Source organism: Cynocephalus volans, chromosome 16 (genome assembly GCF_027409185.1).
Source record: "Cynocephalus volans isolate mCynVol1 chromosome 16, mCynVol1.pri, whole genome shotgun sequence".
NCBI classification, from domain to species: Eukaryota; Metazoa; Chordata; class Mammalia; order Dermoptera; family Cynocephalidae; genus Cynocephalus; species Cynocephalus volans.
In genome coordinates, this window is record NC_084475.1 from 15,797,643 (window position 1) to 15,823,555 (window position 25,913).

At 51.5% G+C, this 25,913-nt stretch overlaps 2 pseudogenes; both read left to right on the plus strand.

Annotated features, from left to right (window-relative positions):
• The first annotated feature begins 1,922 nt into the window (after positions 1-1,922).
• On the plus strand, positions 1,923-5,185 carry LOC134364459 (small ribosomal subunit protein uS5-like; annotated as a pseudogene).
• A 74-nt stretch (positions 5,186-5,259) lies between these two features.
• Positions 5,260-12,237, plus strand: LOC134364460 (E3 ubiquitin-protein ligase TRIM47-like; annotated as a pseudogene).
• The last annotated feature ends 13,676 nt before the right edge of the window (positions 12,238-25,913 follow it).

The following is a 25,913-nucleotide window of genomic DNA, read 5'->3' on the forward strand; positions in this document are numbered from 1 at the left end:
GGTTTTTTTGGTGCCTGGCTGGTACAGGGATCCGAACCCTTGACCTTGGTATTATAACACACGCTCTAACCAACTGAGCAAAATGGCCAGCCCCATCCAAGATTAGTGAACAGGGTATGCAGGTGTATCAGGGTCCAACAGGAGACAGACCAGGGTGGTGGTGGAGAAAGGTCAAGGGGGGGGACACTGAGGCATCACAGATGGAGGGGTCACAGGGTGCAGCTTTTCCTTCTAGGACAGAGGAGCGATGGGAAGAGGCTGGGGTTATTACGGTAGACTGGGAGGAGGGCCTGTGGAGAAGGAGAGGCTGGCCCGCTGGTGCTGCTGTCTCTAAGGGGGCTTGTGAGGCTGCTGCGAGGAGAGTGGAGGAATTGCACAGGAACCAGTGCTGCTGCTGGACTAGCTACTGCTGCCCAAGTGCAGCAGCGTTGCTGCGCTTTCGCTGGTAACAGGAAGGAAACTGAAAGGAGCATCCTTTCTTTTACTCATCTCGCCTTGCAGTCTCTTTTTCCTCACATTCCCTGTGGGCACAGACTGTCAGGGAACAAGCTGGTAAGGGAGAAATGTGGTCTGCAGTATCCCAGTCCCAGCAGCTCAGAGCAGAGTTGTAGAGGTGGGTTTGGGGCAGAGAGGCAATCACAGCATAACCAGCCAAGTCATCGCACCCCTGTAAGAGACAGTAACTACCTGTTTCTGGGCTATGTTAATTACTCCTCAGTTGGTTTGTTGGGTTAGACAACACCCAGTTGATGACGGGCAGCAACAGCCGCATGATCATTTGATGTCCCATGTTTAGGTGTTCAGTCTCTGCCAGGGCCCTATAGCAAGGCAGGAGCTGTTTCTCAAACAGCTGGCATGCAGCTGGAGCTTGCTGCAGGCTCTGATTCAGCATCACTATTTGCAACAGGTAAATCGAGTATCCCTGAATCTGCTCAGTCTTAAAGCCCAGGTGGCAGCACAGAGCTAAATTTTTAATAAGAATCATACCACATAGAAGGATTTTCAGTAGTAAAGCTTTCCTCTGGAGCGAACTATTACTCCATTAAGCCACTTTACTTCCTTGATTGGTTCTCTATATAGGGCAACTCAATTGCTTCTAAATTTTCTATTTTCATTTTAATTAAAAATATTTTCATTAAGATCATTGTTTTCCATGAGATTTTATGGTGAAAATTTAATTTAACTTAGCTAATTCTAGCTCGTGCCCTTGTGAGTTTTCTTTTGACTATTATCTCCTCCATGTTTATTTTCCCCAAGGCCAATTTCACAAAGCAAAATTTAGTCTTATATAATCAAGTCATATATCTAAATTAGTGTATTTTAGCTGATGTCAGTTTTCTGTTAATTATTTCTATCAAACACTTAGTACAAGATGAATAGAAGAGCCATAGTTAGCCGGTCTGTATTTCTCAGCTTTCCTGTGAGGAGACTGTGAGCAAGTTCCCTGTAATTTTCTTGGGTTGCTTTTTTTCCAAGGTTGGGCTCTTCTACTCACATTTCATTCCAATATCTTTGCACACATTGTGCTTTCTACACAGCTGACAAATCAAAGAGCAAAATGCTCTCAGATATGCCCTGCTTTGCCCAATTGCAATGTAGAGCTAACAAGCACATATTTGAAATGGGGGGATTTCGAAGCCTCCACAGAATTCTTGAACTAGACCCTAAGGTGGAAAAAGATGTGACTGGCAGGCACAGGAAGGCCTGGGGAGCCTGCCTTCTCCCCGAACCTTGCTCAGGTCTGGCACCTCCATCACAGGGTTGGAGCAAACACCCACCCACTCGCTGCCATGTGCCGCCCTGCCCCAGACCGTTCTAGGCAGAGTCACAGAGGGATACAGAGACCGAAAGGCAAGAGGGAAGGCTGGAGGCAGAGGCAGAGGGGTGGGCTGTGATGCAGAGCCCGAACTAACTCCACGCAGATGCTTCGAAGGCAGACTCTGGAGGATGTTATGGAGTTGCAGGAGTCTGGAGTGACAGGCAGGTCTGGGCTGGGAAAACCGCGGTGCCGAAGGTTTGATGTGTGATGATTTCAGTTCTAGACAGGGTGAGTCAGAGGGGCGAGTGTGATGGTCTCGGGAAGACTAATTGGAGCCTAAGGCTGTCTTCCAGCAGGGTGGTCCAGTCATGGTGGATGTGACCGTGAACTCAGTGCTAGGTTCCTCAGGCATTTCTACTGACGTTCTCACTTAGCCCCATGGCAATCTGGGTGATAGAAAAAAGCAGTAGCCACCAAGCTCTGAGTTCCAAGCCACACTGTTCTGAGTGTGTTCATTCACTTAATTGTCACCACAACCTTATGAGTTATTCTTACCCCCATTTTTGTAGGTTGAAGATAATTTTTACTCTTTAATAATAAAGTATTGAAATATATGACTGTACTCTATAAATATGTACAATCGATATATTTCAATTTTTTAAAATTTCCTTAAATTAAAAATAAAAATATCCTGAAAGTCTGTCATCCACTCAGTTTGTGAAATAAGTACGATTTTATTAATGAGTAAATCACTTCCAAATTACAGGACAGTCCCTGTAATGACACATACCTGGGGAACATTTTCACCGTGACCTCACCTTGAAGCTTTACTTACGTGACCAAACATCCTACATATAAAGCGTGTCACTCCCTCAAAGTTCAAGGAAGTGTCTGAGTGGGGGGAAGAGGAGCTTTTACCCTCATTTTTGAGATGAGAAATCGTAGGCAGAAATATTAGGGGATTTGACGCAGAGGAGGAGGCAGCGTGACCACAGAGGCGGAGATCGGAGTGATGCAGCCAAGGAAGCCGAGAAGCATGAAAAGCCACCAGAAGCTGGAAGAGACAGGAAACGATTCTTCCAGTCTACAGTGGGAGTGCGGCCGTGCTGTGTCTTGATTTCAGGCTGCTGCCTCCAGGACTGTGAGAGAACACACTTCTGTTGTTTTAAGTCAAAAAAGAGAAAAAAAATGTTAGGTGATTTGCCCCAGGCCACACAGCCCTTGAGTGAACCAGAGGAACTGAAGCTCGAGGCAAAGGAGACCAACCCCGAGGCAGATCCAGTAGTCGGGCCCCAGCACCCATACTCTCCACGTCCGGCGCCGGCACTCCCGAGCCGCGCAGCTGAAGCCCTCTGTAGTGGGTGCGACTCACATGGCTCCCCCAGCTCTGCGTTATGATAACTTCCAAGCACATAGAAAAGTTGGAAAACAATAACACAATGAACACCTATATGCCTTCTACTTTGATTCAGCCATTGTTAACATTTTGTTGTGTTTGCTTTATCTAGGTTTGTATATATTATACTTAAATTATATATGCATTACTGGGTTTTTGCTGAACTTTTTGAAAGTAATCTGTAGGCATTATGACACTTCACCCTTAAATACTTTAGCAGGCATCTCCTGAGAATAAAGACATTCTTCCTCATAACCACAATTACCATGTCACATCTAAGACAATTCATAATTCCACAATATCATCTAATAGTTTATACCTAAAGTTCCCCAATTGCCCCAATGTTTAGATGCCTTTTTTTTCCCCCAAGCCAAATCTCAGTCAAGGTTCATGCACCACATTTGGATTTTCTGTCTCTTTAGTCTCTTAATCTAAAACAGGTTTCCTAACTTTTGGCATTTTAAAAGTGTAGCAGATTGGAAAAATCACAATACGCTGCACATAGTAAGGGTGGGCATAGCTTTATTAAACTTTTGTCTCAGTTATTATTTAGTTAAGATGCCAGTTCAACTGCCTTCGTAAAAGCTGAAGTATTAGTGGATTAAGTACAATAGAAGTTTCTCTCATAATAATCCAGGTGTACGTGATCCAGCAGCACCACCGTGGGGGGCCCATGGGCTTCCTATTTTATTGATCTGCGATTCTCAAACACAGCTTCCATCTGGTAATGCGAGATGGCAGCTCCAGCTCCTGCTTTCTCGTCCTTAATGCACCTGGCAGGAATGGGGGAAGAAGTCACATCTCTGCTCTCATCCCATTGGCCAAAACTTAGTCACACATCCAAACTATCAAGGGAGGCTGGACTTAGTTTGGTGGTACGTGAGCCTTCCAGAATCTTTAGGATTCTATTATTAAAGGAATGTGGGAAAATGGATATTGAGGGACCAGTCTCTGCACAGTGATATACACACATGTAAGGTGTACTGGGTCAGAATGTAACATTCCTTCTTACTGTGGGTTGCAGTTTGAAATCCTCAACTGCTACATCATACCAATAATAAAAACTTTTCTTCTTCTGGGAGAGAACACCAAATAGCAGATGACTCCGGTGTAGCAGGAGGGCCTGGAGGCCTTGGGGGCTCTGGAACAGAAGGCCACTATAGCTTCTGCAGAGGCTTCAGCAGCAGAATCTGGGGCCAGGGTTGGGGCTGTGGAGCTCATGGAGGCAGCGGACAAGGTGGGGATACCCGTCACCCAGCTGGGCCACGTAGTCAAGAAAATGAGGATCAAGTCCCTGGAAGAGATCCACCTCTTCTCCCTGCACATCATGGAGTCTGAGATCACTAACTTTTTCCTGGGGGCATCACTCAAGGATGAGGTTTTAGGGCCGGCCCATGGCTCACTTGGGAGAGGGTTAAGATCTCCTTACTGGTCATCTTTTTAGAAAAAAAAAAAAAGGATGAGGTTTTGAAGATTACGCCAGTGCAAGAAAAGGCCAGTGCTGGCCAGTATTCCAGCTAAAGGCATTGTCACCATCGGGGACTACAATGGCCACAACGGTCTAGGTGTTAAGTACTCCAAGGTGTTAAGCCACCACCATCTGAGGGGCCATCATCCTGACCAAACTCTCCGTTGTCCCTGTGCAGAGAGGCTACTGGGGGACCAAGACTGGCAAGCCCCACGTGGTTCCTTGCAAGGTGGCAGGCCTCTGTGGTTCTGTGCTGGTGCACCTCCTCCCCACCCCCAGAGGCACTGGCATCGTCTCAGCCCCTGTACCCAAGAAGCTGCTGCCAATGGCCGGTATTGATGACTGCTGCACCTCAGCCAGGGGCTGCACGGCCAACACGGGCAACTTCAAGGCCACTTTTGATGCCATCTCCAAGACCTACCACTATCTGACCCCCGACCTCTGGAAAGAGACTGTGTTCACCACATCCCCTATCAGTCAGGAATTCCCTGACCATCTAGTGAAGAGCCACACCAGAGTCTCTGTGCAGAGGACCCTGGCTCCAGGTGTGGCTACAACATAGGGGTTTTATACAAGAAAAATAAAGTTAATTAATTAAGCCTGAAAAAAGAATAATAAAGACTCAGCACCATCGGGATGGAAGCTGTGGTGGAAAGTATCAAAGTTTGGAGGAAACTTTGCTAGGACAGAACTCTGAGAACAGAAACACGTACAGGGCAGGAAGAGGCAACGGAGGAGAGCGAGCAGCGGTCAGGAGGGCCGGCGGTGAGCTCAGGTGGTTAGAGCGCAGCCTTTTATAACACCAAGGTCCGGATTAAAAAAAAAAAGATGGATTGAGAAGTCACGTGAGCTCTTCTCTGAGAGTCTGTCCGGCTCCCAGTGGGGAAAGACCATCTGCTTCTATTACAAAGCAAAATTGCATCAGGTGGAGAGGTGCTTAATAGATAGATTTAAATGTGCAGGTGCACTAAATAAAAAGAGGAAAGGAGGGAAAAAGGCAACCGAGATGCTGAGCTTCTGATAGTGGTGAACCAGATAATTCTGTCCAACAATCTCTCTGAAGATAGCTGGAAAAACTAAGACAGACAGAGAATATATACATAGACATGTGTGTGTGTATTCTAGCAAAGAATTACAAGGTCCAGAAGGGGAAGAAAAGCCGGAGATGTGAACCCAGCATTTAGAGCCACTTTTCCTTGGTGGTATCTGCTGATTCTGATAGAGGCATCTGAGAAGCTGACAAAGCTTTCCTTAGCTCACAGGGATGTGGAACTAATATTGGCAATCAGGGTTTGCTAAGGAAGAGCCCCTGGTAAAACCCTTAGGCTTTGGGCTGGGATCCTGTGGGAGGACACCCTAGGAGGCAGGATGAGCCAGACATAGACCGCAACTGAAAGGACTGGAGTCCAGCTCTGCGTCATCTCAATCCCTGATTGGACTAAGGTGATTTGGGATTGCTACTTCCCCTCACCTCCTGCCAGAAGCAGTCAGAAATCTGTTCTGAAGGAATATAATACCATCCATAGCCTCAAATTACCTCTCCAATTTCTTATATGCAATTTTCAATTCACAATGAACATGAACCAGGCAGAGGCAGACAGACAGACATGTTGTGCCTCCTGATGTCAAGCAACAGTAGGTACATAATATCACCTATGACAGATCCCTGCCAATAAATGGAACCGAAATCTTAACAGCTTACAATATATACAGGGGATAGGGGAACATGTTAAATGATACTATGGAAATCCAGCAAGCCACATTGAGAAAGGGGAAATTGACAGGGATAAATGACTCTGTTTCTTCCACAAGTAAGTGGCAAGAGGGAAAAGTGGGAGAAGAAGCTGTCATAAACTTCAAGAGACATTAGAAACCTATCAACCAAATACAATGTAAGGACCTTATTTGGATCCTGATTCTAACTAACAATAGTAAAAAAGCATTTCTGTGATAATTGGAGACATTTAAATATTGACTGATATCCTCGAATGTGTGTGTGACAGAATATGGTGTTGTGGTTTGGTTTTAAAAAGAGACAGAATTTAGGGCCGGCGCGTGGCTCACTCTAGAACTAAAAAGTACAGTTACTCTCAGGTAGCTGAGCTCTCAGAATATAGAATCCAGCTCTATGAATCTCTACAAACACCGATGACAGCCATGCCATCCAATGGTATGACTGTAGCCGGGGAACTGGTTGGAGCACGGCTCATTGCTCAGGCAGTTCTCTTGTTAATTTGGTCAAGCATGTTATGAAGCTTCACTTACAGGCCGGACAAGTCCCGAACACGAAGGGAAGTTTTCTTGAATGCTGTTTTGGCTATCCATTCTGAAGCTGTGGATGCAGATTCCAGCTGTGTGATGGGAACTGAGAACAAAGCCAAAGTAGAGACCATACTGAGGACCTTGGAAGATGGAGGGATAAGAAAAATAAGTGGAACAGAAAAGGCATTAGTGAAAAAAAAGGAAACGATGACCATAAAATGAAGATTTGTGATCCTTCTAGTGACTCCACACTGCCAATCAGTTTTTTTAAAATGCAAGGTAGTACAGAGAGATAAAGTGGAAGAAATTACTGAAAAGAAAGTGAAAAAAGTCAAGATTAAAATCAAAATTGAAGGAGGAGCAGAGAGGAGAAATACTGGTGGTAAAAGGATAAAAAGAAACACATGGAGGGCCGGCCCGTGGCTCACTTGGGAGAGTGCGGTGCTGATAACACCAAGGCCACGGGTTTGGATCCCTATATAGGGATGGCCAGCCCGTGGCTCACTTGGGAGAGTGTGGTGCTGATAACATCAAGGCCACGGGTTTAGATCCCTATATAGGGATGGCCGGTTGGCTCACTTGGGTGAGCGTGGTGCTGACAAAACCAAGTCAGGGGTTAAGATCCCCTTACCGGTCATCTCTAAAAAAAAAAAAAGTTAAACACACATGTAATTAGTAAAGTCCTAGAAAGAGAAAGAAAAAGAGAATGGGACAGATGCAATCTATAAAGAGATAACAACAAATGTGCCCTGTGACTTCTGCTTCCCCCAGAAGCTCAAGTCTGTCGAGTCACACCTGCAGTGCACGGCCTCCCTGTGTGAGAAGCACCTGTGCAGCCACTTCAAGGACCCATTGAAGGGCCACCAGCTGCTGGAGCCCGTGTGGGATCTCAAGGCCTGCTTGTGCAGGAAGCACCACAAGCTGCGGCGGCTGTACTGTGGCACAGAAGGCTGCTGCAGGGCCTGTGTTCTGGAGGAGCACAAGAACCACGACACCACCTCACTGGAGGAGGAGCGTGCCCACAAGGAGGTGAGGTGGGGACAGGTGGGGACTCTCAGCTCTCTGAGTCTTTCACATTTCCTCGAAGGAAAATCATTCGACTATTAAAGCGGTGATCACCAGGATCACGTCATGACACGAAAACATGCTGGCGACTTAAATGAATACAGATCCAGAGTGGTCTGTATGAAGCCAATGTCAACACATCAGAATGCAAACACATCATGTTAGGTTGGGTGAATCCTCCCCCTACTTTCTCTTTTTTCAAATTTTGTTTAATATATTTGTATGACTTTTTAACAATGGAATGCTTACATTTTAGATATCCTATCATGTTTATTCTGTAGCAGTGCTATTCTAGCATAGCCACCTATCAGGGGGCCATGGCAAGACAAGGAGCCTGAGCCAGAACATAAACCAACTTCGTCACTAAGCTCACGCTGCTTTGGTCAGCTGCCACTTATTTCACTGCAAGACGTTCTCAGTTCAGGAAGCACTACGTTGGTTTACAGTCTGGCACGAGCTTCTCATTTTGTTACGGATCAGCAACAGTCCATGGACAGGCACTTGGAATAGCACTGCTCTGTAATACGTTATACCAGTGAAAATGCCCATTGCTGGAATAGGTGGAGACTCGAGGCTTATGTAGAGGGACTCGGGTCTGGCAGTGCAGTGCCTGGGAGCCCAGACGGCTGCAGACCTGCCATGCCCCTCCTGGCTCCTCTGCCTCCCGAGCCACTCAAGCCACTGAACCCTCCACAGCCCCTTCCTATGGCCTGAAACCCAGTGGTCATCACTGTTAGGAGCAAAGAACCTGAACCCTACCAGTGGGGAGACAGGCACCCAGGGAGTGAGACTCAGAGCCGAGGGTGGACTATGGGCCATCCTCCCTTCAGCTCTCGTCTTTCTCTCTCATTCTCATTTAAACCAAGCAGGTGAATGCACGAGGTATGTTTCTTCTGGGCTCGGGAATGGGGCTGTTTACAGAAGGGCTTCTCGGAGGCCACCTCTCTGAATCGGGGGCCCTTCCTCCTCCACCTCTTACCCAGACTGAGGTTCGGAAGGTCCAGGCCAATGTGGAGAACCAGATGCTGATCATTGCCTCCAACAACCAGAAGCACTGGGGGCGGGTGGCCTTTCTCTCGGTAAGGTCAGGCCACCCCCACACCCACCCCAGGCCCAGGCTTCCCCAGTGCCTGGCATCAGGCTGAGGGAAACTCGGTAACTTGAGTGGATGGCGTGGGGCCAGGCAGAGACGGGATGCCTAGGCCGGCTCTGAGCCGTGACAGTGGAGGTCCCGGAGTGTGGCTCAGAGATGCCTCTCCACGTGCCCCCCTCCCCAAGATACTGACCCAGAGGATGCGAGATGAGGTGAACACCTGCTTCTCGGAGCTCATCCAGGAGGTCAAACAACTGCAGACAAAGGTGTTGGATTTCGTGGAGAAAGAGGAGGCAGCTGCCCTGGGGACAGCTCCCTCCAGCAGAACCACAGGCAGCTCCTGAAGCTGCAGGGGGACAATGTCTGGCTCCACAGCCTGCTTGCCAACCAGAGCGACCAGCAGTTCCTGCAGGTGAGGACCTACCCCTCTCCACCCCTGGCCCAGGCCCTGTCACAGTCTCTACTGTCTCTTCACCCACAAACACAGCAGATCTGCCCGGACTTTGGATAAAGTGACCCGCATTTGGGGCTGCATCACTTTGTCCATTCCCCTGCCTCAGGGAGCCTCTCCACCCTAGGTCATCCCTCCTGAGCTCACACCAACACCCTCATCTTCTTCCTCCACCTCAGAACTCGGCTTTACCTTAACTTTCCTGCCTTTGCTTCCCTGGAACCCATAAGGGCTTGCCTGGGATTCGGGGTGTCTGACACTGTCGAAGTTTCTCCAAACTCCCCCAGACCAGATGGCTGGAAGTGAGACCAGAAATATCTATATAACCTGGATTGAAACTCCTTTTGCCTCCCCAGCCTAGCCTGGCCCTGCAGACTGGTCTGGTGCTGCTGCCAGGGGTGTCCTGGGCAGGGCAGCAGACAGCAGCCTTCTCTGTGGGAGCCTGGGGCTGCCCAAGCCTGTGCTTGGGAACTCCTAGCCCAGACCTCCTTTCTTTTTTTTTTTTTTTTTTTGTCTTTTTCGTGACCGGCACTCAGCCAGTGAGTGCACCGGCCATTCCTATGTAGGATCCGAACCCGCGGCGGGAGCGTCGCTGCGCTCCCAAGCGCCGCACTCTCCCGAGTGCGCCACGGGCTCGGCCCAGACCTCCTTTCTTATGCTGCCATCACACCCCCAGAAACATAATTTCCGGGGCTCTTGCTCACCTCGTCTCCAAGCACAACAGGAAGCATTTGGCAATGGTTTTCACTAAGCAGTTGAAGTCTCGACAGAAATCCTCCCATTTTTTTCCAAAAATCCATTTCACTAATGCACTAGGCCACACTGGCCATACCTTTGGCAGAGCCCGATCCTAAGATGTCCAAACAAGTAGGAGGAAAGGAGAGATGTTGAGGTTTGAAAATGGGCAAATTCTGTTCTACTTGACCATGGTTCTGGGGACCACTGGGCCCCTGGAATAAGTGGGAGCCCCAGGCATCTGCCTGAGCCCTGGCTGACAGGTGGTACCAGTGGCCCCTCCCTGCATACCAGGAGTTCCCCAGGGTGAAGCACTTCCCAGCCTGCATGGAACACCTGATGGGTACCAACTGTGAGGAGACCCAGAGCTTCCTCCAGCTGCCAGAGATTCTGGCCAAGCTCCGGACCCAGCTGGTGGGTGTGGGTCTCAGCTTTGTCAACCAGCTTCTCCTGAAGGGTCAGTCCCTGGCGGCCTGGGGCCTGCATTCTGGGGGTGGGACTGCCCTACAAGGTAGTGGTTGGGGTTCTGGGTACTTGTAGAGCCCTGCCTGCCCATGTGCACCTTCCCCAGGTGAGGCAGCCTCGTGGATGCCCACGCCTCTCTCTGGAAGGATGCTGGGTTGTGAGAGTGTCCTCAGCAAAGCCCCTCCATCTCCCCCAGGCATTCAGATGAGCTCCTATGAGGTGTTGCCCCCAGCTGTGGACAGGAAAACACTCCTCAAGTGTGAGTCCTCAGTACTGGGGTCTGGCCTCGGGTGGGAAGGAAAAAAGCAGGGCACCTGGGTGCCTCAACTTCCCCAGCCCCAGCTCCATTCAGGCCAGGGCCTCAGGGGAGATGGCAGCTGACTCTTGCCCGATCTCTCACTCAGGACTGGGGACCTCAGAAGGACTTAGCCTGGACCCCATGCCCCTGATAGGAAGGGGAGAAGATCCTGTCCCACCTTACCCTGTGAATGGGGCAAGGCCTCAACTACTCCCCAGAGGCCAGCTCTGCAGACGCACCCTGACTCTTGTGTGGCACAACCTCTGCCCACAGCTGGGTACCTGCCAACCTCCACTGAGTTTTAGCCAAGCCAGCTGGGATGGGCTCTGTGCATTTCTTCCTCAAACACACTCTCCCGGTCCATTTGAAGTCCCTGCCCCTCTCCCAGGCTGGGACAGGGGCCAAATCCCAATAGCTTCCCTGGGACCTTGAAGGTGAAAGTTGTATTGTCACCTCCTCCAGGAACCCTTGACATTCCCTCAGTCCCACTCAGCCTCGTGTCCTGAATAAAAAGGGAGATTATGTTAGGATGTGGTGGTAGGGCGAGGAGGACTCCTGGTCCCCAACCTCTCTGGCAAGGTGGAACTTTGGATAGCATCCAACTTATCCTTCCAGCAGACACGTCAGCAGCACCCGGGCCAAAGTTGGGGGACTGAGAGGGGGTGAGTAGAGGGACCACTCCTAGGAGCTTGGGGTGGAAGCATCCTGTGACTTCTATGCAAGTGACATACAACTTAACACACTCCTTCCTCCTGAGGCCTCCAGCGCTCTGCCCTGGGGGCCGCTGACCTTGGCTCTCCCCCCAACCCCCCACCCCAGATTACTGCAACCTGAACTTGGACCCAGCCACGGCCAGCGAGGAGCTGTTCCCGTTCAAGGAGACCCACTCGGTGCTGAACCTGGGCGTCCTCCTGGAGCCCCTTCCCGGGCTTCAAGCCGTGGCCGCGGGGGCTGTGCTGGGAGGCCGAGGTGTACAAGTCGTGGGCGCGCCTGGGCGTCACCTACCGCCGCAGCCCCCCCCCCCCCCCTCCGCTCGCGCCGCGACATCCATCGCGCACCTGCTGGGCCGCAAGCCCTACCCGTGGTGCCTGGAGTGGGACTCGCTCAGGTTCTCGGGGTGGCGCGACGACGTGCAGATGGCGCTGCATGGCACCTCCCAGCGCGAGCCTCCTCCGCCGCTTCCCGGCCTCGTCCCTCGAGCCGCTCTACCCCGCGGTCACGGTCAGGCAGCGCTCGGAGGCGTAGACGGTGACAATAAAGCTGGACTCAGCGCTGGCTGGCCGGGGGCGCGCCGCCGGGAGGGTGGCCGGCCCAGCGCGGTCCCCTGCGTCCCGGGGGGGGAAGGGTGGGTGGCCCTGGGAATCCCAGAAAACAGGCAGACCCCTTATCACAGCGACAGGAAGGCTCTGAACCAGGCTGGAGTGCCCACAGAACGGGGACAATCCTGTGGCTATTGGAAGGGGACTCCTGACCAGGGTAGACAGCCCCTCCCGCCCCCCTCCAGCCCAGCAGAGGCCCCTGGCCTTGGTTCTTTAGACAGGTCTTGGTCACTCACCACCAAGGGCCTGTTCCCAAAGGCCTTGTCGCCTGCTAGTGGGCAAGGCATGGGCCAGGTGGCTTCTCACTGGCTCCCCCGTCCCCCAGGTGACCAGACTGAGAGATAGCACTTGACAGGGTGACCACCCCTGGGGTAGGAGTGGTGTAACTGAGTTAGTGGCTTAATTGGGGGCTGGGAGATTAAGACGGAGGAAACCAGGCCTATCTAAGATCCAAACATGATAGGCTGAGGACCTAGGACCAGGCAGGGCCACGGCTGCTGACGCTATTGCCCAGAGCAGAGCTGTTCACACCACTGCTGTTTTGTAGCCTGGGGGGAGCATTGGCGCTCTCCAAACCACCTTCCACCCTCCTTAAAGCCAGCTGCTCCCCTGACCCCAGCCATTGGCCCACCCTTTCAGCTCCCAGGGGACAGCACTGCCTGCCAACAAATGGGTTTTGTCCCCATCCAGCCTCTGCCCTATGACCTGCTCTGCAAGGTGTGTGGAAGTCCGGCAGGGCCAGGGCTGGGGACTCAGCCCCTCTGGGGAAGCAGAAAGTTCCAGCCCAGTGTGAAGCCACCTCAGCCATTCCGGCCTCAACCAGCCACTTGTTCCTGTGGCTTCTCAAGCAAGGGCTCTCAGTACGATTAATGATTGGCCCTGAAGAGGAAACAACACAAGTCATGGGAGAAAAAATTCCTCAGGGCAGCACAGTCCGGAACCAGGTCAAACAGCACCCCACGGGGGTCTTCCTCAATTCCAAACCCGCCTGGCCTGTTCCCAGAAAAACTAGTGACCCAAGTTTCTCCTTGGAGGCGGTGGGTCATTCTGGAGCTGCGGCAGGCATGAGTGTCCTTTCACTCTTCTGAGCAAGGCCTGGAGTCTGCACTCAGGACTAATTCCAATGACTTGTTCCCCACAGACTCTACCCCCATGGATAAGTAAGAAACGAGATAGAAACTTCCCCCCATATTTCGCACCCAAATGCTAAATTTCGCCTCCCCACCCCCATCTTCATTTTTCCCAGCTCAGAGGCTGGAGTTTTCTGCAGAGAACGGCTGAGTGGTGTTCATCCCTGGGCCGAGGTCGAGCAATGATAAGAAGGCGAATGTGTGACCCAAGTAGACAGCAGGGCCGTGTGGATCTCAGAAACCTCCCCACTGGGAAGCCGTCAAGGAGCAAGGCCCCTGGCCAGCTCCTGAGGGCTCTGAAGCGTGCCCCGCAGGGTGGCGCATGCTGCAAAACCTCAGGCACACATCCAAACGCACCAGGGCTGCCATTTGCTTTCTTAAACAGCCTTGCCTCATTGGGGGGTGGTCCCTCGACCCTAGAGGTCTACAATGGTAATCTTGGGGGTCCTCAGCTCTGTTCAGTATTTCCAAAATCCAAGTGGCAGACAGGCGTGCACTCGGGGTGAGGCCGGCCAGCAAACCCAAATGCCAGCGTTCTTTGGTCATGGCTCAGAGTGTGCCTCACGGGGTAGAATATCACTAAGGGGATCTGCGGGGGTGACGAGGCCAGTCTGTGCTGTTGGATAATCCACATCAGTAAACCCTACTCCTCCCCTGCCCTCACTGTCCCTGGAGTGCCACCCATACACTTAGGTCCTTCTGCTCCTGCTTTAGCACTCCACGAATTTTTTTTTTAATGTGAATCTGGACAGGCTATAAATGAATCTGTCTCCAAGGATTATTTTACTTTAAAAAAAAAGTTTGTTTCCATATTATTCCTTACAAAAAAAATATTGCTTTCATGTATTACTTGGGCAATCTTTAAATTCATGAACTCTTCTTGCATTTTCTATAAAAGTAATTTTGCTTTTATTTAACAAAAACACATCATGTCTACTATGTGCCAGCCACTGTTACAGCAAATGGAATATTCACAACATATATGAATATTTTTTGTGAGCAAAATTTATTTTTTTATTGAAACATGATTGTACATATCTGAATATGAATTCATTTAATCCTCATAACCTATGAATATGTATTATTATGACCAATGTATAGATGAAGAAACTGAGGGATGAGAAATGACTTGCCCAAGGTCATGAAGGTGTATAAATTGGGAAGCCAGGATTCAAACCCACAAAAAAAAGGGATTCAAACCCAGGCAGTCTAGGCCGGCCCGTGGCTCACTCGGTAGAGTGCGGTGCTGACAACACCAAGGCCACGGGTTCGGATCCTATATAGGTATGGCCTGTTTGCTCACTGGCTGAGCGTGGTGCTGACAACACCAAGCCAAGGGTTGAGATCCCCTTACCGGTCATCTTTTAAAAAAAAAAAAAAAAAACCCAGGCAGTCTGCTTTTATAACAATTATGCTACACCACCTTTCCTATAATGTGCTCATTACAGAAAAGTTATACCAATATAGAACACATAAAAAAGAAAATAAAACCACCCTTAATCCTACACACACACACCCCGAGATAACCACACACCCAAAGATAACCTCTTCTGGAATATTTCCTGACAGTTTTTTTATTCAAATAAAGCTATGGATCCACTGAAAATGTAGAAAGCTAGAGGACAGAGTTACAACTCATATCCTTTGTACATTTTCACCAGTAACGTACTGGGCACATATTCCCAAGTTACTTTCAAAATACAAAAATATGTTACAAAACCAAGGTCAAGAGTTTGGATCCTCATGCAGGCCAGCTGCCAAAAAAAAAATTTTTTTAAGGCAAAAATGGTTTATTCACTGGCTGTATAACATTATAGGCTGCAAATCTGTCCTGTAGTTTTGTTTTGTCCTTAACCTCTTCCCTGCTTTCCCACACAGGTGAGTGGCAAGAGGCAGCTCAGATGTCACTTCCTCACAGTTACCCCAAATTTCACCCAAATGGAGGAGGGTCAAAGTAGGTTGAAGGATGCTGACAGCGTCTCATCTTCCCACTCCCACAGGTGGGGAGATAACAGAAAGCGGGAGCCTGGGGAAGGAGCTTTTATCCCTTTCCTCCCCAAAAGGGTGGTGTGCTCAGGACTGGGGTTGGAAGGGAGAGGATGTCTGTGGGAACCTCTGGCAGAGGCCCTGCCTGGCATACAGTGTGTACCCCATGACCGTCAGCAGCATCTCCCCCAATAGAGCATAAACTCACCTCTGCACTTTTCCTAGCAGGAAGGCAGCTGGTGGTGACCTGGCCTGAGGCCCACCAGCTAAGGAGAGGTAGGCTATTTCCAGCCTGCCCTGCTGGCCCAGTCCATCCCCCATCCCCAGTCCCCAGCTCCTTGCCACAAACGTGGGTCTCCAGTAGCTCTCATAGGCTTCATCACCAGCCCCCACTCAACCCTACTCCCACCCCCTGTCCATTCTACCCCCCCCCACACACACACACACACAGCCTCTCAGTCCCGGCCTTTGCCCATGCTGTCCCTCTGCCTAGTACACCCTTCCATACCCAGCCCCTCACTTGTCTTACTCCTACTCATTCCTTTTTTTTTCTTTTTTTTTTTTTTGTCGTTTTTTTTCGTGACCGGCACTCAGCCAGTGAGTGCACCGGTCAGTCCTATATAGGATCCGAACCCGCGGCGGGAGCCTCGCCGCGCTGCCAGAGCAGCACTCTACCAAGTGCGCCACGGGCTCGGCCCCTCCTACTCATTCCTTAAGACTCATCTAAGATTCTCTGTGTCCCAGGAAGCCAGTCTCAAACTCTGCTCTGGTGGGACCCTCTAAGCCAGGTGGGGTCCCTCCTCTCCACACCCAAAACACCCTCTGCATATGTCCCTACTGGCACCCACATTGCGTCATGTTTCGTGTGTGAATTCACCACCTGACCTGTGGATCAGGTGGTTATTTCATTTCTATGTCTTCAGTGCTTAACACATGCTTGACACATAGCAGGTGCTTAATAAAAGTTGACCCAAGGACTGAAGGCACCTCTGCAGAGGTTGGAGGGCAGGGGGCTATTCAGGTGCTTTCCCGAGTCAGGTCAGGCTGGGTATGGGTGGCCCAAGCATGGCTGTTCCCCTACTTTCTTCTCCTTTGCCAACCCTTTCCTCCCTCCTGAAGCTGAGTCCGTGTACCCACTGTATCTAGGTGGAGCAAAGGACCTCCCATCTCTCCTCTGTCTCCATTTCCACCTCCCCTGTAGCCTGAAGATTCTTTGAGGCTGAGGACCCTCTGAGCATGTGTGTGAGCGGAGAGACACACACCTCTCCAAGACTCTGTTTCCTGATCTGTAAAATGGCATGATTAGGAATATCATTCATATTTGCTTGTCGGGGGGTCGGGAAACGTGGGATGTTTTGCATAGGACAGGGACTCAAGTGAGGCCAGGGAAGGTGTAAAAATCTCAGTAATAAATAAAAAAATTTTTTTTAATAAGACATTTTACAAAATCAAGATTAATGCAAAAATCCGCAATGCACAGAATATCAAAATTGCAAATAAAGACCAGATCCGACCCAGTGCTTGCTAATCCTGGTCTTGATTTCAATGAAATTTTATTCATAAAACCAGGTAACCACCTGCTGTGGTTTGAATGTCCCCCTAAGCTCATGTGGGAACTTAACCCCCAATATAGTGGTGGAAGGTGGGCCTTTAAGAGGTGATTGGATCAGGAGGACTGTGCCCTCAAGAATGGATTGACCCATTCATGGAGTAATGGGTTGATGGTTTAATGGGTTGTCATGGGCACAGTTCTGATGGGTTAGCTCTCTTGATCTGCCCATTCTCACCATGTGATTATCTGTGTGGCCATGGGAATCTTCTACAGAGAGAAGAAAGCCCTCACCCAATGGGCCCCCTGGACTGTGGACTTCCCAACCTCTGAAACTGTAAGAAATAAATCTTCTTTCTTTATAAATTACCCAGTTTCAGATATTCTGTTATAAGCAACAGAAAACAGACTAATACACCACCCCATAGGCCATAGTTTGCTGATCTGATTTTCTAAAAATACTGCATTATATTTTTATCATGATTACTGAGCTTTTTTGGTACCCCCTTAAATTTTGAGCCCCAGGCCAGTGGCTCAGTCACCTCACCCTAGTTGAGGTGTCACAGGCCTGGTGGGCATGCTGGGAATTTAGTAGCTGGCTGCAGGGGAGGTGTCAGGGGTGCCGAATGTCTGCAATGCTCAAAATACCAAATGTTGTTAGTAATGTGATGCTAACACAGATACTCCAATGAAAAGGTAAATAACATTTGTTTAGCTGCTCACCTTACATTAAAATAAATCATTATCAAAGTGTAGGAAGCTCAAAGGCACCAATTAAAAGGCTTTTGGTTCCCTGCCAAGTGTTTTTGGAAGATGCATCTTCCTCATTTATGGCTGAAGACTTTTTCTGCCTGGAGGACAAGGCTTTGTGGTTTTGTGTTTCACACAGCAAACCACGCAGTTGGAGACGATGCCAGTGGTGAGATTTCTGCCTGGTTTGCTCCAATGTTCAGCAAATGTCCTCTGAGTGGCTTCCTGTCACATGGCTTGCATGTGGGATGTGGTGGGGAGCAAGGTAGACCCAGTCCTCACCCCAATACAGCTTAGGGGGTGGAGAGGACAGACCTTGACACAGTCATGACCACACTGAGCTACACACTGAGATAAAGGCTCTGCGGGGGAAAAGACGACCAAAGAGCTGTCCCACAGCAGGCTCGTTGTCATCTGAAAGTCCTGGGAAACTACTGCAGGGTTTTAAGCAAGGTCAGTGGTGGGGCAAGATCAGATTTACATATCAGACAGATCAGTCCAGCTACAGTATGGAAAAGGAATTTAGGTGTGAGTTGGACATCAGGTGGCCATGAATGGTCTGGGTGTGGGTGGCAGAGATGAGGTTAAATGGTCAGTTTTGAGAAACAGTAAGGAGGAAGAGTGAGCAGGACTTGGTTATGGCTGAGTGCAGGGCATGAGACGGAAGGTCAAGGAGACTCATGGGACTTAGCTCAGGCACCTCACTGGGTTCTGGCGCTGCCTCTGCTGAAACAGGGAACACTTCAGAACCTAGGCTGAGCAAGAGCAGAGGTGGAAGTCAGAGTCAATGTTGGGTTTAAGGACCTTCGAGGCAAGGTGCCAGGTTGGACATTTGGGCTGGACACATGAGATATGGGTTATCAGTGTATACAGGTGGTGGCTGGAGCCACGTGTGTAGAAAGAGAAGGTCAGAGCCTTGCAGCTCTGCCATTCAAAGAGCAAAAGTAAACATGATATGGAGGTGGAGTGGCCAGAGAAGTGCGAGGGAGCCCGGGAGAGGATGACATTGTGCAGGCCAAGGACACAGAAGGAGGAAAGGGTGTCCCATGCTTTGGGCAGATGAGGACTAAATAAGCCTATGGATGTGATAACACGGGGTGACCAGAGGGGCAGAAACTGAGCTTTAGAGAACACAGGAAGGCAGGAGGGTGTGGAAACCGACCGGGGGAGCGGAGACGCCTTGCATACCAAATCTGGGTGTGGAGGGTCCTGGGACAGGAGCTGGGGGGTGGGGGATTGGGAGGATACGAGTGGAAGGATAGACTTTTGTTTTTGTTATATGTTTGGAGAGACCTGAGCTTGTTTAAATGCCAATCTTGTCACAGGTTCAGATCCTAGTACAGGCTGGCGCCAAAAATAAATGAACAAACAAACAAATAAATAAATAAATGCCAGTCTTACACAAAATTCTACCTGTGTGACGATTCAGAATTCCTCTAGGTAGATCTGTGGTCCAGTAGAAATTGTACATTTAGCAGAAAATGCTAAAAACCCCACAGTTCCTAAGAGGGAGAGGGTGAGGCCAGGGAGGGGTACCAGAGAAAACCCCTCAGAGGAGAAAGGTCTGGGGCTGCCATCAGGTCACGATGCTCACTGGGCACTTGTACTAGGTTGAATAGTGTCCCCCCCAAAATTCATGTTCACCTGGGGCCTCAGAATGTGACCTTATTTGGAAATAGGGTATTTGTATTAGTTAAGATGAGGTCTGAGTTATACTGGTTTAGGGTGGACCCTAATCCAAGGACTGGGGTCTTTATAAGAAGAGAAGACAGAGATACAGACACAGAGGGAAGACAGAGGCACATCTCCAAGCCAAGGAATGCCCAGTATTGCTGGCAGCCACCAGCAGCTGGGAGAGAGGCATGGGATGGTTTCTTTCTCAGAGCCTCCGGGAGCCAGACTCCCAGCCTCGGGAACTGTGAAACAATACATTTCTGTTGTTTTAAGCCACTTTGTGGTACTTTGTTATGGCAGCCCCAGGAAACCACCACAGCACATGTGTCATGCATTGGGCACTTGGCCAGACACCAAGACAGACCCCAGAGAGTCCTGACTCTTGGGAAGCTGTGACATCAGAGGCCACCAGGCAGAGCTCCCCAGAGGAGGTGGCACTCAGCCTGCATCATCGAAGATGGTAGGGTTATCCAGGGGGGTGGGGTAGCTCCCGCCCGTGTGACAGCAGGGAGCTGACCAAACTCAGGGCTAGAGCAAGGAAAGGGAGGGACCAGCAGGAAGCTGAACAAGAACTCTGATTCCCGAGTGCTCTGGGCACCACAGAGGGAGGCCTGGGGGAGTGGCAGGATTCAGTCTCTTTTAGGACAGTTGTGGGGGCATCCGGGAGGTGGCTAGAGTGGGGGAGCAGTGTATGGCCTGGAGACCAGGGTCAGGTGAGTGGAAGTGAGAGGGAGGGTGCAGGGGGTAGGAGGGCACAAGGGGCAGGGCTAAGGGCAGAAAGGCCCATGGGGTGGAGAAGCTGATGACCCCAGGGTGAGCTGTCGGGCACCTGGCCTGGGTGTACTGGGAAACGGGTGGCCAGACCAGAAGCCCCACCAAGGTATGGGCAGAGTGGTCTGGAAACTCAAAAGCCAGGGAGAGCTTTCTGGTGGTGCACCTGAAAAGTGGGTGCTCTTGGGACATGAATCTGGTGGTCCAGGCAGGGAGGCTGAGTGGAGATTTCCTATCAAGACTCGGTGCCCAGCCACGGGGGCCTGAAGTGGCCCCAGTGTCAAGAAGAGATCAAACGTGTGGGCAGGCCTGCAAGGGGAAAGTCAGCAGAGCTGTTGATTAGCTGGACACGAAGAGGAAGGCAAGGGGGAGGGAGGCCCCTGATGGAGCCAGAGCATGGGGGTGGGGTGTGGCCTGAATTGGAAGACAGTGAGGGGACTGGGGGGACAGGCTGAGTTGGGGTGACAGTGAGAAAATCACAAGGAGGTGGGCCTGGAGCTCCAGCGAGCACAGGCAGGCTGGAGAAGACAGTCCGGAAGGCAAGAAGAAGGAAGCAAAGAAAGGATGAGGGGACCCAGGATGAAGGAGTGGCCCCAAAGCCATGGGAGCCCCACTCCAACAGCCCCTTCCTGGGCTAGGAGGGGGCAAAGAGGGTCTTTGGAGCAAGGGCGGGGCCCAGGCTATAGTTTTAGGAGCATTTGCCTGATTTATGATATTGGGGCAGGGCGCAGCACAGGGACAATTCCAAATCAAAGGGGGTGTGAGGTCACCCTGTGCTTTCTCTTGTCCTGCTCCCCAGCCCAGCCCCAGCGTTAGGTAATCTGCTGCCTTGGAGTGGGACAGAAATAGGACATCTCTGCCCAGAAGGTGGGGGCTGGAGTAGAGCTGGGGGTGGGGGTCGTTAAGTGCCCCAGCATCATGGCCAGCATTCCTAGCCAACCCTGGGACATTGCACCCATCTGAGTTCAGGAGTGTCTGGGGAAATGGCCATCTGAGTGGCAGGGCCTAGCCTTCTGGGGCGTGCTGCCAAGCTGCCACATGGCCTGTGCAGAGTAGGGCCAACAGGCAGGGGGCGCGCAGAGTGAAGTGGAGAAAGGACAGAGAAGTTGTCCCTGGAACTGTGGAGGAGAAGAGGGACCTGCATATAAGGAGGCATTGAAGGGGCCCCAGCTGCTTAGCAGCATGCCAGACAGCCTGGACAGACTGCGCCCCCATTGTTTCAGCAGAGGGCACTCAGGTCGTGCCCAGGACACCACAGGGTCACAGCCAGAGGCCAAGAGCTCGGGAGAGGGGCAGAAGGACAAGGAGCCCATCTGGAGCTTTCAAGTAATTAAAACAATGTTTTAGGACCCAAGGCGCTAGCTAGGCTTGGGGTGTTAAGATCCAGGAATACGGGAGTGACTTGGGTGGACAGTACTCCTTTCCTTCATTCAGCCGGTGAAGAAGTATGTGGATGGCATTTAGACTCCCGTTATTATTATAGTTATTATTATCCTGTGCTATAGGTTGTGGTAAGTGCTGGGAAAGCCCAAGAAAGCTCCTAAGCCTCAGGGTACCCAGTGTGGGCGACACACAGCACACAGCAAGTCTCATGCCTCAACTCGGGAGATCTGGGAGGCCTGCCTGGAGGAAGGGGCTTCTGAGCTGACACCTGAAGGCCAGCCAGGCAAAGACAATGATCCCCGGGGCTGATGGTTCCAGGGAAAGGGAATAACTATGCCAAAGATCTCAAAGTGTTGGGCAGACCTGCAAGAGAATGTGATGGTTGTTATTACTGATGTATAATTATGCTATTAATTAATAGTTACGTGTACTAATTCCTAAAGATCTTTGACTTTTTTTTTTTTTGGTGACTGGTCAGTATGGGGGCCCAAACCCTTGGCCTTGGCATTATAACACCTTGCTCCAAGCAGCTGAGCTAACTGGCCAGCCTGTAAAGATCTGTGATTTTGAGCAGGTGCCTCCCTCTCTCGAACAAGTGCCTCAGTTCCCTCATCTGTAGGATGATGACTCTGGGTCCCTGGTCACCCACCCCTCTTTGACAGCTGTTACATAGGCCCTAACAAAACCGGACCTGGTGACTAGATGTGAGCTCAGCCCTGCACGCAGAGGACAGAGTCACAGAGGAGGCCTGGGAAAGGCTGGGTGACCCCGGCTCAGGGCAGTGCAGCCACAGTGACCATGTCCCCAACCCAGTGGGAGCCTCACCCTGAAGAGGCACCCAGAGTCCAAGACAGTGGAGGGGGTGTCCCCAGATCTCTATCAACTTCATCTTGTGAAGTAAAGGTTGACGTGTAGGATGGGTCTCCCCAGAGGACAGTGGGGTCCTGGGAAACCCCCACTGCTCAATTTTTTTCAGGGAGGGGAAGGAGCCTCCAGAGCAAGTCCCTGGGTCCTGCCAGGATACACAGGTGTCAGGGGAGGTGGCTGTATCCAGCCTGTTCTGAAGGTACTGCCACTCACAGGACTGGACCAGGGGAGATAAAGGGTGCTGAGACGGTGGAAGTATTACCCCCTCAGTCCCCTGTTACAGGACAGGACTGGGACCAATGTTATTGGGCCATGGGGCAAACCTTACTGGATCCCAATCCCCTCGTCCGGTTTGTATCCTGGGAACCTGAGACTAAGCTGAATGTCCTCATGTCAGAGCCAGCTTTTTCTTGACAGTTAAGGACAAGGGACATCAACACCAGCCCTGGGGCTGTTGGGAAGAAAATGAACCACAGGCACAATGATGACTTGTTTGTTTTTTTGTTTGTTTTGGCAGCTGGCTGGTATTAATTTGTCTAAAACATTCCTTACAACCCAAGTATCTCGTACACAAGTCACCCAGAAGTTAGGCCATCCCAGTGCTTGTAAAGTGGTATCATATTTTGGTTTTGATTTGCATTTCTTTGATGAATAACTATGTGGAGCTTCTTTTCACATGCTTGTTGGACATTGTATATGTTTTTTAAAAATTATTTATTTATTTATTTAGGGTAACTGGCTGATATGGGGATCCAAACCCATGACTTGGTGTTATAAGGCTGCGCTCTAACCAACTGAGCTAACCAGCCGGCCTTATTCATCTTGATGGTGTCCTTTGGGGAACAAAAGCTTCTGAATTTTGAATAAGTCCAATTATTCAAAATGTATCCAATTATGTATTTTTTTCTCCCCGTTGTCATTGTGCTTTTGGTGTCCCATCTAAGAACCTATTACCTAATTCAAATTCATGAAGATTGACTCCTGTGTTTTCTTTTTCTTTTTTTTTTTAAAGATGACCGGTAAGGGGATCTTAACCCTTGACTTGGTGTTGTGAGCACCACGCTCAGCCAGTGAGCAAACCGGCCATCCGTATATGGGATCCGAACCCGGGGCCTTGGTGTTATCAGCACCGTACTCTCCCGAGTGAGCCACGGGCCGGCCCGACTCCTGTGTTTTCTTCTAAGAGCTTTAAAGTTTTAGCTCTTATGTTGTGGTCTATGGCCCATTTGGGGCTAATTTTTATAGATGGTGAGAGGTAGAAGTCCAACCTCGTTATTTATGTGGCTGTCCAGTTGTTCTAGCATAGTTTTGCTGAAAAGATGATTCTTTCCACACTGAATTGTCTCAGCGTCCTGGTGGAAAAACCAATCGACCCTAAGTGTAAGGAAGGGGTTAGCCTCGACTCTGTTGCACTGATATACACGTCTGGCCTTACGCCAGTACCACGCTGTCCTGACTACTGTAACTTTGTAGTGATTGCATTAATAATGCACATCAGGGGCTGGCTAAGTGTGGGAGGAGCGTGACAATGGGGCTGTCGTTCTGAGCGGCGCATTCGTAAGTGGGGGCGTCCTCTGATCCGCTCCCGGGCCACCGGGTCTGCCCTGCTCGCCCAGAGCTGTCTGCTTGGGTTCCCGCGGGTGCGGCTCTCGAAGACCTAGGCTTTCGTTGGAAAGGCCCCCGAGCAGCTACGCCAGCAGAAAAAGGACCCTTCGATCTTGCCTCTGCCTCGTCCCCACCCCACTTCCGCTGGGAGGTGCCATCTCCTCACCACGCGCTTTTTCCCTCCCACTCCCGGGGCCCCGGAGACCAGCGCGGGGTGACCACGAACCCGGAAAGCGTGCGTCTGGGCCATATGCAAATCACATGCTAACGACATGCAAATGTCCGCCAGCACCGCCCGGGTACCGACCACATGCAGCCACCGGACCCCCACGGAGCCAGGCCTCGTCCTCCCACCCCGACCCGAGCCCCCGGCGGAGGCTGGGAGATGGGTTCCCGCTTCCCGCCTCCCGGCCGCCGCCGCCCCGCCCCACCCCCCCCGACCCGCGGTCCCCGCCGCAGGACGCCGCGCCGGGCGGGAGCGCGGCCATCTCTCCGCCGGTCCCCGTGCAGCTGGTGAGCGCGCTGCCCGGGCCCCACTGCTTCCAAGGCGTCCCTCCCCCCGGGTCCCCGCCAGCGTTGTCGCAGACTCCCTGCCCTGGGCCTCCGGGCTCCCTTCCCACCTGTGGCGGGTTTCGTTGCGGTGAGAACCTGGAAAAGTCCTCCTGTCCCCGTCCTGGACCGCCCCAGACCCCGGATTCGATCTCCAGAGCCTGGGGTGGCTGGGGATACCCACGCCTAAAGGGGGCCCTCCAGGGCGACTGCCTTCCCCCCACGGCCTTGGGAGGGGGCGGGCAGGACCCGAGGCGTGGCCTGGAATCTCAAGGCGGGCGCCGCCTGCCCGGAGGAAATCCGTCCTGGGAAGGGTGGTAAAGCGGTGTCGAAACCGGGCCCCGGGCAGGACGGCGGGCATGGGCCAGGGTGACAAGAGGTCATGCAAGTGCTGTTGCCTGTCCCATCCGCCTTCCAGCCTGTGTTCAGCGGGCCCCAGCGGGGAATGTGGGGAGCACGTTTGGAGACCGGAGAGAGGAGCAAGGTGACTTGCGCCAGCTCACCCACCTCTAAAAGCGCCTTCTGCCTTCCCACCCCTGCCAGGCCTCGTCAGCCCCAAGCTCAAGGGGGCTCTTGCTGCTCTCTGCTGGGTGCGAGCCCTTCTGCTGCTGGCCTGGGCCCTGGGCTCCAGGCCCGCTGCCCGCTTGATATGGGATCTGGGGAGGGAGGGAGTCCCAGGGCCCGCCTGGCGCTGCCCATCCTTTTGCTGCTTCCGGGATGGGGGGTTCCTGTTGCTGGCCCTCGGGGCTCTCCCACCAAGGAAGGAGAGCAGGGAAGAGGGAGACGAGGCATCCGCTCCACTCTGGACACCAGCCACCTAACCCTAGATCTCTGCATGAGAGCTTCGTTTCACCCCCTTAACCATGCCTGCTAGCTCCAAGGGTCAGGGAAAGGATTCCGAGGGCCTAACGAGGCCCCTGTTATCAGATAGGGAGCCCTAAAAACATAGACTGGGCATTTTATGAGATGGGAGGGCCAGAAATTTCATCTAAACTTTTGTCCTGGGCTGGTCAGTTAGCTCAGGTGGTTACAGTGTGGTGCTGATAAAACCAGGGTCCAGGGTTCCTTCCCTGTATCAGCTGCCAAATAAATAAATAAACTTTTGCTCTGCATATAAACTCAGCTTCATGCCACTTGCCTGTGAAGCTGGTCCCACTGGGCTGGGGGGCGGGTGCCCAACCGCTTAGGTTGGCAGCTTCCTGTGGCCTAATCTCACCCCAGAGAACAAAGGGTCTCGGCTCTGTCTCCCTCCTTGCCCTGAACACACACTGGGCAATGACCATGTTCCCAGTGCATAGGAAAGACCACTCCCCTGCTGGGGCAGAGGTGAAGCCAGAG